Here is a 10,230-nt window from a genome sequence, read left to right as displayed (position 1 = left end):
ATAAACTACAGTATCTGAGGTTGAACTATTGCTCAAAAATGTACAAACTTAACAGGAAATTACATTATTAAGATAATCTAAATCGCTATAATTCTCTGAGCAAATTGTATGATTTGTGTCAACACAGGAATTCAAAACCACTGATGACTGATCCCTGTGACCAAACGCTATGATGGATAAAAAAAATGTGTGAGTGCTGTCTCCTTGCACACAAACATGATATACAGTCTCAACCATTATGTGCTCAACTCTTTCATATAACAAGGTTTCACCTGTGTGTGTGTGTGTAAAGGGAGAAAAATAGCTTTCTTTCAAGCAGTGCATGGGGACAGACATACAGTACTGCAGGGTCAGCATGCTGTGTGCTCCCTGAGGAAGGAGGCAGTTCTCTGAAACGCACCGGCACAATGAAGTTTATAGAAGGAATCAAGTTGCCGGCCTGAACCTTTTTTGTTTCTTCAAGTATTTTCAAGGACTAAGGAGCCGTTAATGGTCTGATAAAAATGATTTTAAATGAAGTCTATCGCACTTCAGTTTGAATTCTATCATGAAGATTCAAAACACTTAACCTGCAACGTAAAAACCTTGAGAAAAAGTTAGAAAAACAGTCTGTAAAAGATGGAGGAAGTGACACAAGTTCAAATAATGTGAACTCTGACTTTATACAACCTCATCTAATCTTTCAACAACAACTCAATCACTCACTAGCACACAATCAGATTTCCATTAGTAAAGCAGCCCAGGCCCAACGGCTCCCTTTAATTCAATCAAGCCTAATCCAGTATCAAACTTGTTAGCCCTGTATTACTTTAAACTTCAAACCACCCATACATAACTCTGCATCAGACTGTACTCACTCATAGATACCAGCCACCTAAGTAAGCCTAATTTTTTTCATCAAGATCCATGCATTATTCCCTGAGAAATGAACCAAAATTTAAATAAATGCATCTTGCAATATTAAAGAAAGTGAGAAAAAATTGCTGGAAAAGTTAACGGTGTATATTCTGGGCCGAGACCCATCCTCCATCCAATTTTTGTGTAATCCTGCTGACAAATTAACCAACGAAAACAACAAGCAAACAAACAGATACTGTCGAAAACATAACCTCCTTCGCAGAATTAATACGAATGATCAGAATGAAGGTTTCAATTGCATTATCTCTATCGACGGCCCACTTGCCAGAAACAAAATGTCGGCGTTGTGCATTTCTGCAAACCAGGTATTTCACATTTGTACGTTTCATATGTTTTAATATTAACATTGCATCATATTACATTCAGATTACATGTTTACAAGCTGACGTTTTTATCAGGATAGCATGGTGGTGCCATGTTAGATAGGCGAGATGGCTTCCAAACAAGAGACAACTGTTTGCTTCTCGTTTCAGCCAAAAAAACTGGCTAATTTTAGCGAGCGCCGGGAGATTTTCCAGCCCTTGTTGTGGCAACAAAACCAGGTATTTTTAGCGAGACGTGGGGACATTTTTTCGGTCTTCTGTCTTTGTGGTGACAAAACCACATATTTTCAGCCAAATCATGATATTTTCCTTCCCCTAACCAATTGGTTATTGTGCCTAAACCTGACCAGACCGAGCTTAAATATAAAGTTGAAACCACCGAATATGATACTAGAAAAAGTGTCACAGAAAATAGAAAAAAATGCTAATTATGATGCCATGCTAACAATGCTTACAGATTAGATTCATGTCACTGAATTCTTTGAAATAACTGAATTTGTGTTTGGAGAACATCTATTTTTATAACACATTAATTCCTGTAAATGAACCCCCAACAGCTACCTACCAATGCGAAAGCACACACTGCCTCTTGTAAGGTTATCACTGTGTTACTAGACAGGTCGATAAACTTGACACCGGGCCGTTCACACACAGAGAGCTGGCACGTACCTCCGAGTTCTGAGTGAAAGGTCAGAGTTCAGACACTCAAGACAATATGAAGACTTTCTAATCCCACCTGGTTTACTCAGTTTAATGTTATTCACAGCGGACTTCATCGGGGATTTCTGTTTGCCAAGCAGGTCAACATGAGCAGTGGCGGGTTTCAGAGGGCTTAACCAACAACTCTACACCAGTTCCAGTAAGCCAGTGGAGCTGGGTCACGATGAAAGAGTCTGTCCCACACAAAAAAAAAAAGTCCGGAGCGCCGGGCAAAGAAAGAGGAATCCTCTTAGTGGTAATATCCTGTTGTGCACCTCCATCTGTTGCTCCGTGATGGCCGACGGTCTAGATGGAGAGAGAGGAGAGAAAGATCTGAGACATGATGCACTCAGCTATTTTGTCAAGGAATTTGTTTACAGTATTAAAAGGAAGTGGCCGTTTATACTGCTCAAAGCATATTTTTGTCCTGCTATGTGATGGAATGACATGTGGGATGACACGTGTTTAATAAAACATGACATCATTTATTTATATCATATATTTATTTATTTATTTGTATTAAAAATCTGTTATTTAATTAAACCCCTGCTTCACACAAGCTCATACATTACAAATCTGAGTATTTATCATAAAAAATAAGAAAAAAGAGGGCAATTCATCAGAGTAAGAAATAAAATAAACTAGAATGGCACTCAGTAGAGCGCATACCTCTGCCAAAAACCCCAACAGTCTCCTTTAATCCAATCAAGCCTCATCCAATGTCATCCAACACATATTTAAATCTGCTAGATCCGGATTTTTTTTGGATCTGCATCAAATTGTCCTCACTAATAGATACCAGCCACCTAATTACGTGTGTTTTTTTTTGTCATCAGGATCCATGTTTTACTCCCCGAGACATGTCGAAAAACGCCCCCTGTCAAAGATAGTGAGAAAAAATTGGATCTGTCGCTTCATCTGGATCGGCACCAAAGGTTATCGTTGCCTTTGCCAGTTAAATCATATGCTACATGTTGATACAGAAGCCAAACGTGTTTAGTCGCACAGCTGAGAACTGCTTTTCCTTTCTCTGCCATTGAGGTTGGTAGATTCAAACACATTTGTGAGTTTTCCATGAAATGGCTCAACACCATCCTGAAATATTCTCCCGCATGGTAGACCTGCTTGATTAATCGATTTAGTTGTAATTTATTAAATATATTGCTAACTATTTTGGTGATCAATTCATTGTTTTGGGTAATTTTTTTGGAGAAATGTCAGAATTCTCTGATTACAGCTTCTTAAATGTGCATATTTTCTCTTTTTTTCTATGACAGTAAACTGGATATCATTGGGTTTGTGACCAAAACAAAGACATTTGAGGACGTCAGCTTGGACTTCGGGAAACAACATCTTTCTGACATTTTATAGACCAAAAAACAATAATGATGATAATAATCTTTATTCGCAGCACAGTTCTCAAATAATCAGAAATACTTGTTTAATTTCAACATGTTTATGTTTTCTATTCCTCCCAAAAGCCTGGAAAAGACGGGAAGACGGACTATTTATTTAGTATTTATTCATATTATTCCAGTACAATAAATGTTTTTGCCACTGATGTTATGAATTCAGTTTGAGGGAATGAAGGTCTGGAGATTTTATTGTGAAAGATGTTCAAACTGTTTTTCTTATTTTCTTTATTGTACATTATATTTAACTATTGTTTGGAACACGTATTTCATTCACGTCGACCAGACATACTGAGGTTGAGTTGAGCTTGTTGGTTTGACGTTCGGTATAAATGTGTTGTTGTTTGTTTTATTTTTGTTTTGTTTGTCTCCACTTTGTTGTTAAGATTGTGTGACTTTGTTTTGTTGATGTTGCGACGCATATTAAGAACTCTATTTAAATCTTATATATATATAAAAAAAGAAAAACACAAAATATATGCACAGCGCCCTGGATCTGGCTTATATGAATTTATGTTGTCTGGCCACGATAATAATATTAAAAACGCTTCCAACTTCAAACTGTTGTGTACAACGACTCCATTCATGATATACTGTCGAGCGACAAGAGGATTTATAAAGCTGCTATGCATTCATGCAGCATTACCTCCCCACACCATTGTGTTACAGCGTTTTTCTCCTGTCTGATTAAATAGTTCACATTTTCTCAAAGCTTTTAAGTACCCAGGCTCTCACTACCACACATTCAGATGCTTTTTGCAATAAATGAAGTTTCAGAACGATCAGATTTCAGCTGCATCATGTCTACCAGCAGCTCAGTCACCGAAATGAAACATTGCTGCAAACCACAGAAATGTTAAATTTGTCCGTTTCAGGCGTATTTAATCAAAATTTCTAAAATACGTATCGTATTGCATTCTGATTACATGCACCAGCTGGCATTTTATTAGGAGTAGATTGTGGTGGCATGATAGATAGGAGAAATGGCCTCCAAGGAAGAGACCACTGTGAGAGACCAGTTTGCTTCCTGTTTCAACTGACAAAATTTTTTAGCGAGCGTCAGGACATTTTCCAGCTGTCTTTGTGGCAACAAAACCGAGTATTTTTAATGAGACGATAGGTCTTTTCAGCTGTGTTTGTGCTCAAAAACAGTTTTCTTTATACTTTTAGTATTGTTTGGAAATGGCATACAGAGCGCCCTGGATCTGGATTATATGAATTTATGTTGATCTCGCAATAAAAATATTGAAAACACTTCCACCTTTGAACTATTGTGTACGAGCCAGTCCACAAAGAGCCTTTTCATCGGAAAGAAACTCAACAAATATCCCCAAACTATGGTATTATGTTCTTGTGCCCAATTAAATAGTTCCTGATTTGAGAGAAAGCAGCTTAGACCTGCGTGAGTCGAAAGCTTCTTCTAGAGATAAAAACTGGCGAGGATCATTTAAAACAGTCTTTAAACTCTGCACTTATCTAACAACCAGAACTCGGCTTCCCTCGCAGTGGAGACATAAGTGAACCCATACATGAATTTTAACAATTCATAACCGAGTCTGTTTCTATTATACCAAGAAAAACCGTCCGCATCATGAGAGATTGACTTGAACACATGTAGACTCCTGCTCAGGGAAAATTTATCTGTGGGTTCTGAGAGGCAGACCACGGCGACAACAGCATGCAGCATCAACACGCAGCGGCTGATTTATGTTAAACGTTTCATATCAATTAGTAGAGAGCTTAGAGGGGATGTTAGCATCCAAAACCAAAGCCATGATTGATGACTGCCATTTTATCAAGGCATTCATTTCATCATGACTGTCAGCTGAATCACTTTTTACTGGGCCTCTAGTTTATGGCAATAGGGCTTAGATTTATTATGATGATAAAAATGGTTGTCTGCCCTCCGACAGGCGTGCGCCATTCAAACACATTTCTTTTTAACTATCACGAAAGCCGGTGTCCCGCTGTAAACCAAGGAAGACGCTGATTTCGGTCTTCACCTCGCCTCATTTGTCAGAGAAAACACGAGTTAATGCTCGAAAATTGCGTGATTTAATTCTAAGGGAAAGGACCCCGGCGCTCGCATCCCCTTTCAGGTCCCAGCAGTATACTAGTGAAAGTTCTACAGTGTCTGTAAAGTTCACTTAACAAGAAAGTAAATTAAATCCTGCCAAGGCTTTTGGTCTATTTAATTAAAGCCGGAGCAACTTAGTGGGATTGAATTAAATTTTTGGCAGGGGTAAACCAATATGCTGGGAAGGTGGCTGGTGGGTGGTTGGAGAGCAGTGGGGTGCAGTAGACTATTCATGAAAGATAAGCAGTGAGCCCATCTTTTTTTTTTAACAGCTTCATTGAATAAATATTTTCTTTTCAAAACAACTGACAATGAGTTTTGTGTCCTCTGTGGCAGTGCAAATTAATTTAACAAAGTAAAAAGTGGATAAATGCAAAGTTAACCTTCGTCTGTTCGTATGATGAGATGCAAAAATAAAAACCATTAAAAACCTAGGGTGTCCAAGTTAGGTTTGGTTCCTCTGCTCGTCAGGGATCAATCCAGCCGACTCTACGCCGGTCTCAGCTAAGGTTAATCCACGTGCTAAAGGTCTCTTCAGATTAGAGGAGTCCGTAGGTCTTTGTCAGCGCGGGGTCAGGGATCACACACCAACTTTTATGGAGAGCAGGCCATTTTATTTCCTCGCTCTTTATCCAGCTGCTGATGCCGCCTGGGTGCAATACTTCACCGTAAGCCCTTTAAGGCTCAAGGTGAAATCGATTCCAGCCCAGAGCGGCCCGTTTTGAATGGGCTTAAGTTCAAGCTAAATATTCCAGAGGATAAGAATAGCTTATGAACTGCAGGAACTCATTCTCGCCCTCGTCTACTTCATTTCGTCCTCGCCGACAGATAATAGCACGTGTTTAACTTGAGATAAGGAGGTCAGTGATGGGCTGGGGTCACGTTCTTTTGTTTAAATTTCAAGCTGAAATCCATTTAGGTGAATAATTGTCAGAAAATCTCATATGACAACACAGCTACATCCTCCTTTTAAAAAAAAGGGTTTAAAAAAACAATTCTACACCAATAAATATACATGTATGCTGAGTTACTTTTTGATTAATTTGTGTAAAGTTATAATAAGTTAAAAACATCAGCTGTCTGAATAAAAAATCAACTCTTTAACACTGAACTCTAAATAAGATAAATACCCATTTTATTTCATTATTCAGCGGTAAATTTTAATTGTTTATTTAAAAGAATATTCAAAATCTTTTTCGTTATAACAGAAATGAACCCTTATCCTTGTTTCACGAGCATTCAACCCTTTTTTTTTTTTTTAATTCCAATTTCTAAATCTAATTTCTGTGGATAAATAATAATTTTCATTTTACAAGATATCAAAAACAACATTCCCTTGGATTCATTAACCAAAGCTGCACTTGCAATTGATTTTTAATTTAAAAAAACAGGTGACCTTGAGCAAAAGTATTACTCTGATTCATCTGTGTAGAAAAATGTCCAGTGTGTTCAACAATAAGTCGACTATGAATGTTCAGATTTTAAACTCTGGGTGGCAGTGTTGATGCAACGACACATCACACGGCTCCTCATACTGAACAAAACATTTAAACACTTTTTCTTCTGTTTCTTCACAGTTTTGCTGCAGGAACAATACGTCACCAAATTTGTTATATATAATCTTTTTACAAAATATGTGACAATTCATTCCTCTTTGAAACTACAGCACTGAAGACTCCCTTTGACTATGTTTGAAGTCTGTTAAGTTTTAAATAATAAATCCCTGTATACAGTTTGTTTTGATCTGAACTGCTTCATATCCACATATTTATATATACATATTTATGTTGATGTAATTCAATAAATAGCTTGTATTCAATTATACTGATTTAGTATTCCCTTTCAGATTCATTCTCAAATTAATTCAGATTAATTAAAATTTTGCCCAAAAAATTAAAAAAGACCATCGGCCACAAGTTTGAGACGTTTATAAAAGACGCACATATGGAAGAAACTTGAAGCCATGTTAATTATATTATTATTTAGAACTTAAATGCAATAATCCTACTAATATGATCGTAGTCAGACGGCCATATGTGCATTTTGAATTGCGGTTTCGATGGGATAAATTAAATTGTGATTATTAAAATTATTATTATTATTATTACAACCGTCTAAAATGTTATTACACTCACTTACACTTCTACAAAAATCCCAATGAGTGTATGTGTCTGATTATATCAGCATAATAATAATGAATCTACTAAATGTGGGTAAGAAATGTGCCTTCTATAGGTGGGGCCACATGGTGTTGTTTGTTTGGAGTACTGCTGGAGACCTGATGGTCGAAACATTTTGGCTTTTTTTTAACGATTCCCCTTTTATTGATTCAGCCATGACAATAAAGGCTTTTTAACATTTCGTTCCTTGCTTTTTCTTTTTTGGAGAGCCTGGATTGCTTTTGTAATCATAAAATGAATCTATTAAAAGCTATTTTTTGATAAATTCATGGTAAATTTATAATGTGAATAATAACATAAATGGTCATACAGAGACAAATTAATTACAGTAATGTTTTAGTAGCAAATTCTTTTATCACTGCAAAACTATCATCTATATGACACAATATTATCGTGTAATCATTATTCAGATTACTTTCTTTGTTAAAAGCGCACACACAAAAAACATAAAAAATCAAAGATGCTAACATGCTAAATAATTCTGCGTCACTGCTGCTGTGTAGCTGTACTTCCCAGCATGCAGCTGGCCAATATAATGCCCTCCCATCACGAATTCAGAGATCATCCTGGCAAACTGCATGCTGCAATTTTTGAAGCATGTCCGAGCTAAAAATCCATTTCACCTTGTGTGCATTATCAGGAGTAATTTAACAGGTTATTTGTAGCGTGTATTATGAGATATGCTTTATGTTTATTGTGGACTGCTGGGGCTGATGTTACAGTTGAACTGTGCTCTTTTGATTATGCTGCGTTCAGGGACGTTATAGGTACAGTGCTGTGTATGTTTTTGGAGGATTTAAGAGTCACAGAGAAACGGGAGAGGATTTATGCCACATTCAGACATCTCTGCTTTGCATTACACAAAATTTTATTACTGTGCAACCATTATAACGTAGCGTGGCAAAAAAGATCTCTGTGGGCAATATTAGAGCAGTATTAATATCATTTCTTCAACATCTTTCACTTCTCTTCTGGCTCGGGTCAATATCGAGCTGGTATGGAACTCATTATAGTGCCGGGAAAGCTGCTTTCTCAGTGCCTCGCCGTTTTGTTCCATCTGTGTTGTAGTCACCTGAACATGATCTGAAGTCAGCCAGTCAAGTGACCTGGAATCAATACAGTCAAACTCAGTGGAGGCAAATAAATCAGGCTGGCTCATTTAACCCTATGAGAGTCCTGCTGCTCGGCTACGTCGGCACGGCACGTAATAAGAACGGCATGTTTGACGACAGATTATTTATTCTAAATTCGTGTTTCTCATGCAGCTTTAGTGACTCCACGCTTTATGTCCATGAGGCATCTCTCTCTGTGCATGTTTTCCCTCCCTTCCTTGTGTACTATAAATCCTCACGAGCACCACTGAAAGCCAGCTTTTTTTTCTCTGCTCGCTCCCTGATGTCCTTAACTTTCTTTGTGCGAAAAGCAAGTTGACAGTTTTCTTAACATTTAAACTTTTTTATCGTTCCATCTCTCCGGGTATCTTTGTATCTTAAACAAAGCAGTGTTATTTCTTTTTCCTTTTTTTTTGGCGTATCTGTAATTTCTGCAGCTGCTTCAGTGTATCCCTATGGCATCTGTCTCCATGCCTGTCAAATAAAAAAGCAGTCTGTCTTCTATTCTTTACCCATCATAACTCTGAGTATAAAAGATACTGGAATTTTACTGCCAGCTTCTTGAGAAGGAAACTGCTCTCACACGACTCTCAGGAAATTTTAAGAAAATATGACTACGGCTTAACAAGATGCACCGTAAATTCAGATGTCGCTTTTTTGCCGACCATCACTGACAACTTGGACCTACTTGGAAAAGAGTAATCCTACTAAAACAGCAGAAAACTCATAAAAGTTGAATGCGTTATGGTTATTAATATACATATTTATTTCACGTAAAGCATTTTTATTGATTGCCGGAAAATTATTGCCATTAATGTTGCTGCCAGACTCCATTGTGCCAACTTAAATCAACATAGTGCAAACACAGCTCAATTTCATACATTTCCGGAGATTAATTGTGACATATCTCAAGGTACTTTGCGCCAGCATCACATCAACTGATTATGGTTTTATGATGATTCATGCACGGGAAGGAAAGTTTTGTATTATGGAGGAAGTTACATTTCATTCTCTGGCTGTGGCTCTTTGGCTCTGTTATTGGAAAATAACTGCTGCTCAGGTCCACCTAATTTACAGCTGGGCCTGTTCAATCACATGATGCCTTCCTTGTGATGCATGAATGATGGTTAGCTGGTTTGCGTTTAGCTACAAGAAGCTGAACAAATTGAATTACTGACTGTATTTCCAAGGCACTTCTTGCTTGACTCATCAAATTCATATGAAATTCATCATGTAACAGGCTTACAAATGCAAATGTATGCTTTGTTTATGGCACAAAGAAGAATCAATGCAGCCAATACTTATTAAATACCCATTCACTGCTAGATTTCTATTGATTTTCAAGGTATGAACAGACAGCCTCCTCAGAAATAAACCTTTATTGGACTGCTTGGAGATGTTTTTATTGTATCTTACTGAAACATCTTTTGAATCCCTGATTGACTGTTTTGAAGTGAGTGCATACAAACTCTAAATCCTTTTAATATTTTCACTTCAATACCAGGCCAC

Source organism: Pagrus major, chromosome 6 (assembly GCF_040436345.1).
Source record: "Pagrus major chromosome 6, Pma_NU_1.0".
NCBI classification, from domain to species: Eukaryota; Metazoa; Chordata; class Actinopteri; order Spariformes; family Sparidae; genus Pagrus; species Pagrus major.
The sequence above is the reverse complement of the archived record's forward strand: the minus strand, read 5'-3'. Positions refer to the sequence as shown.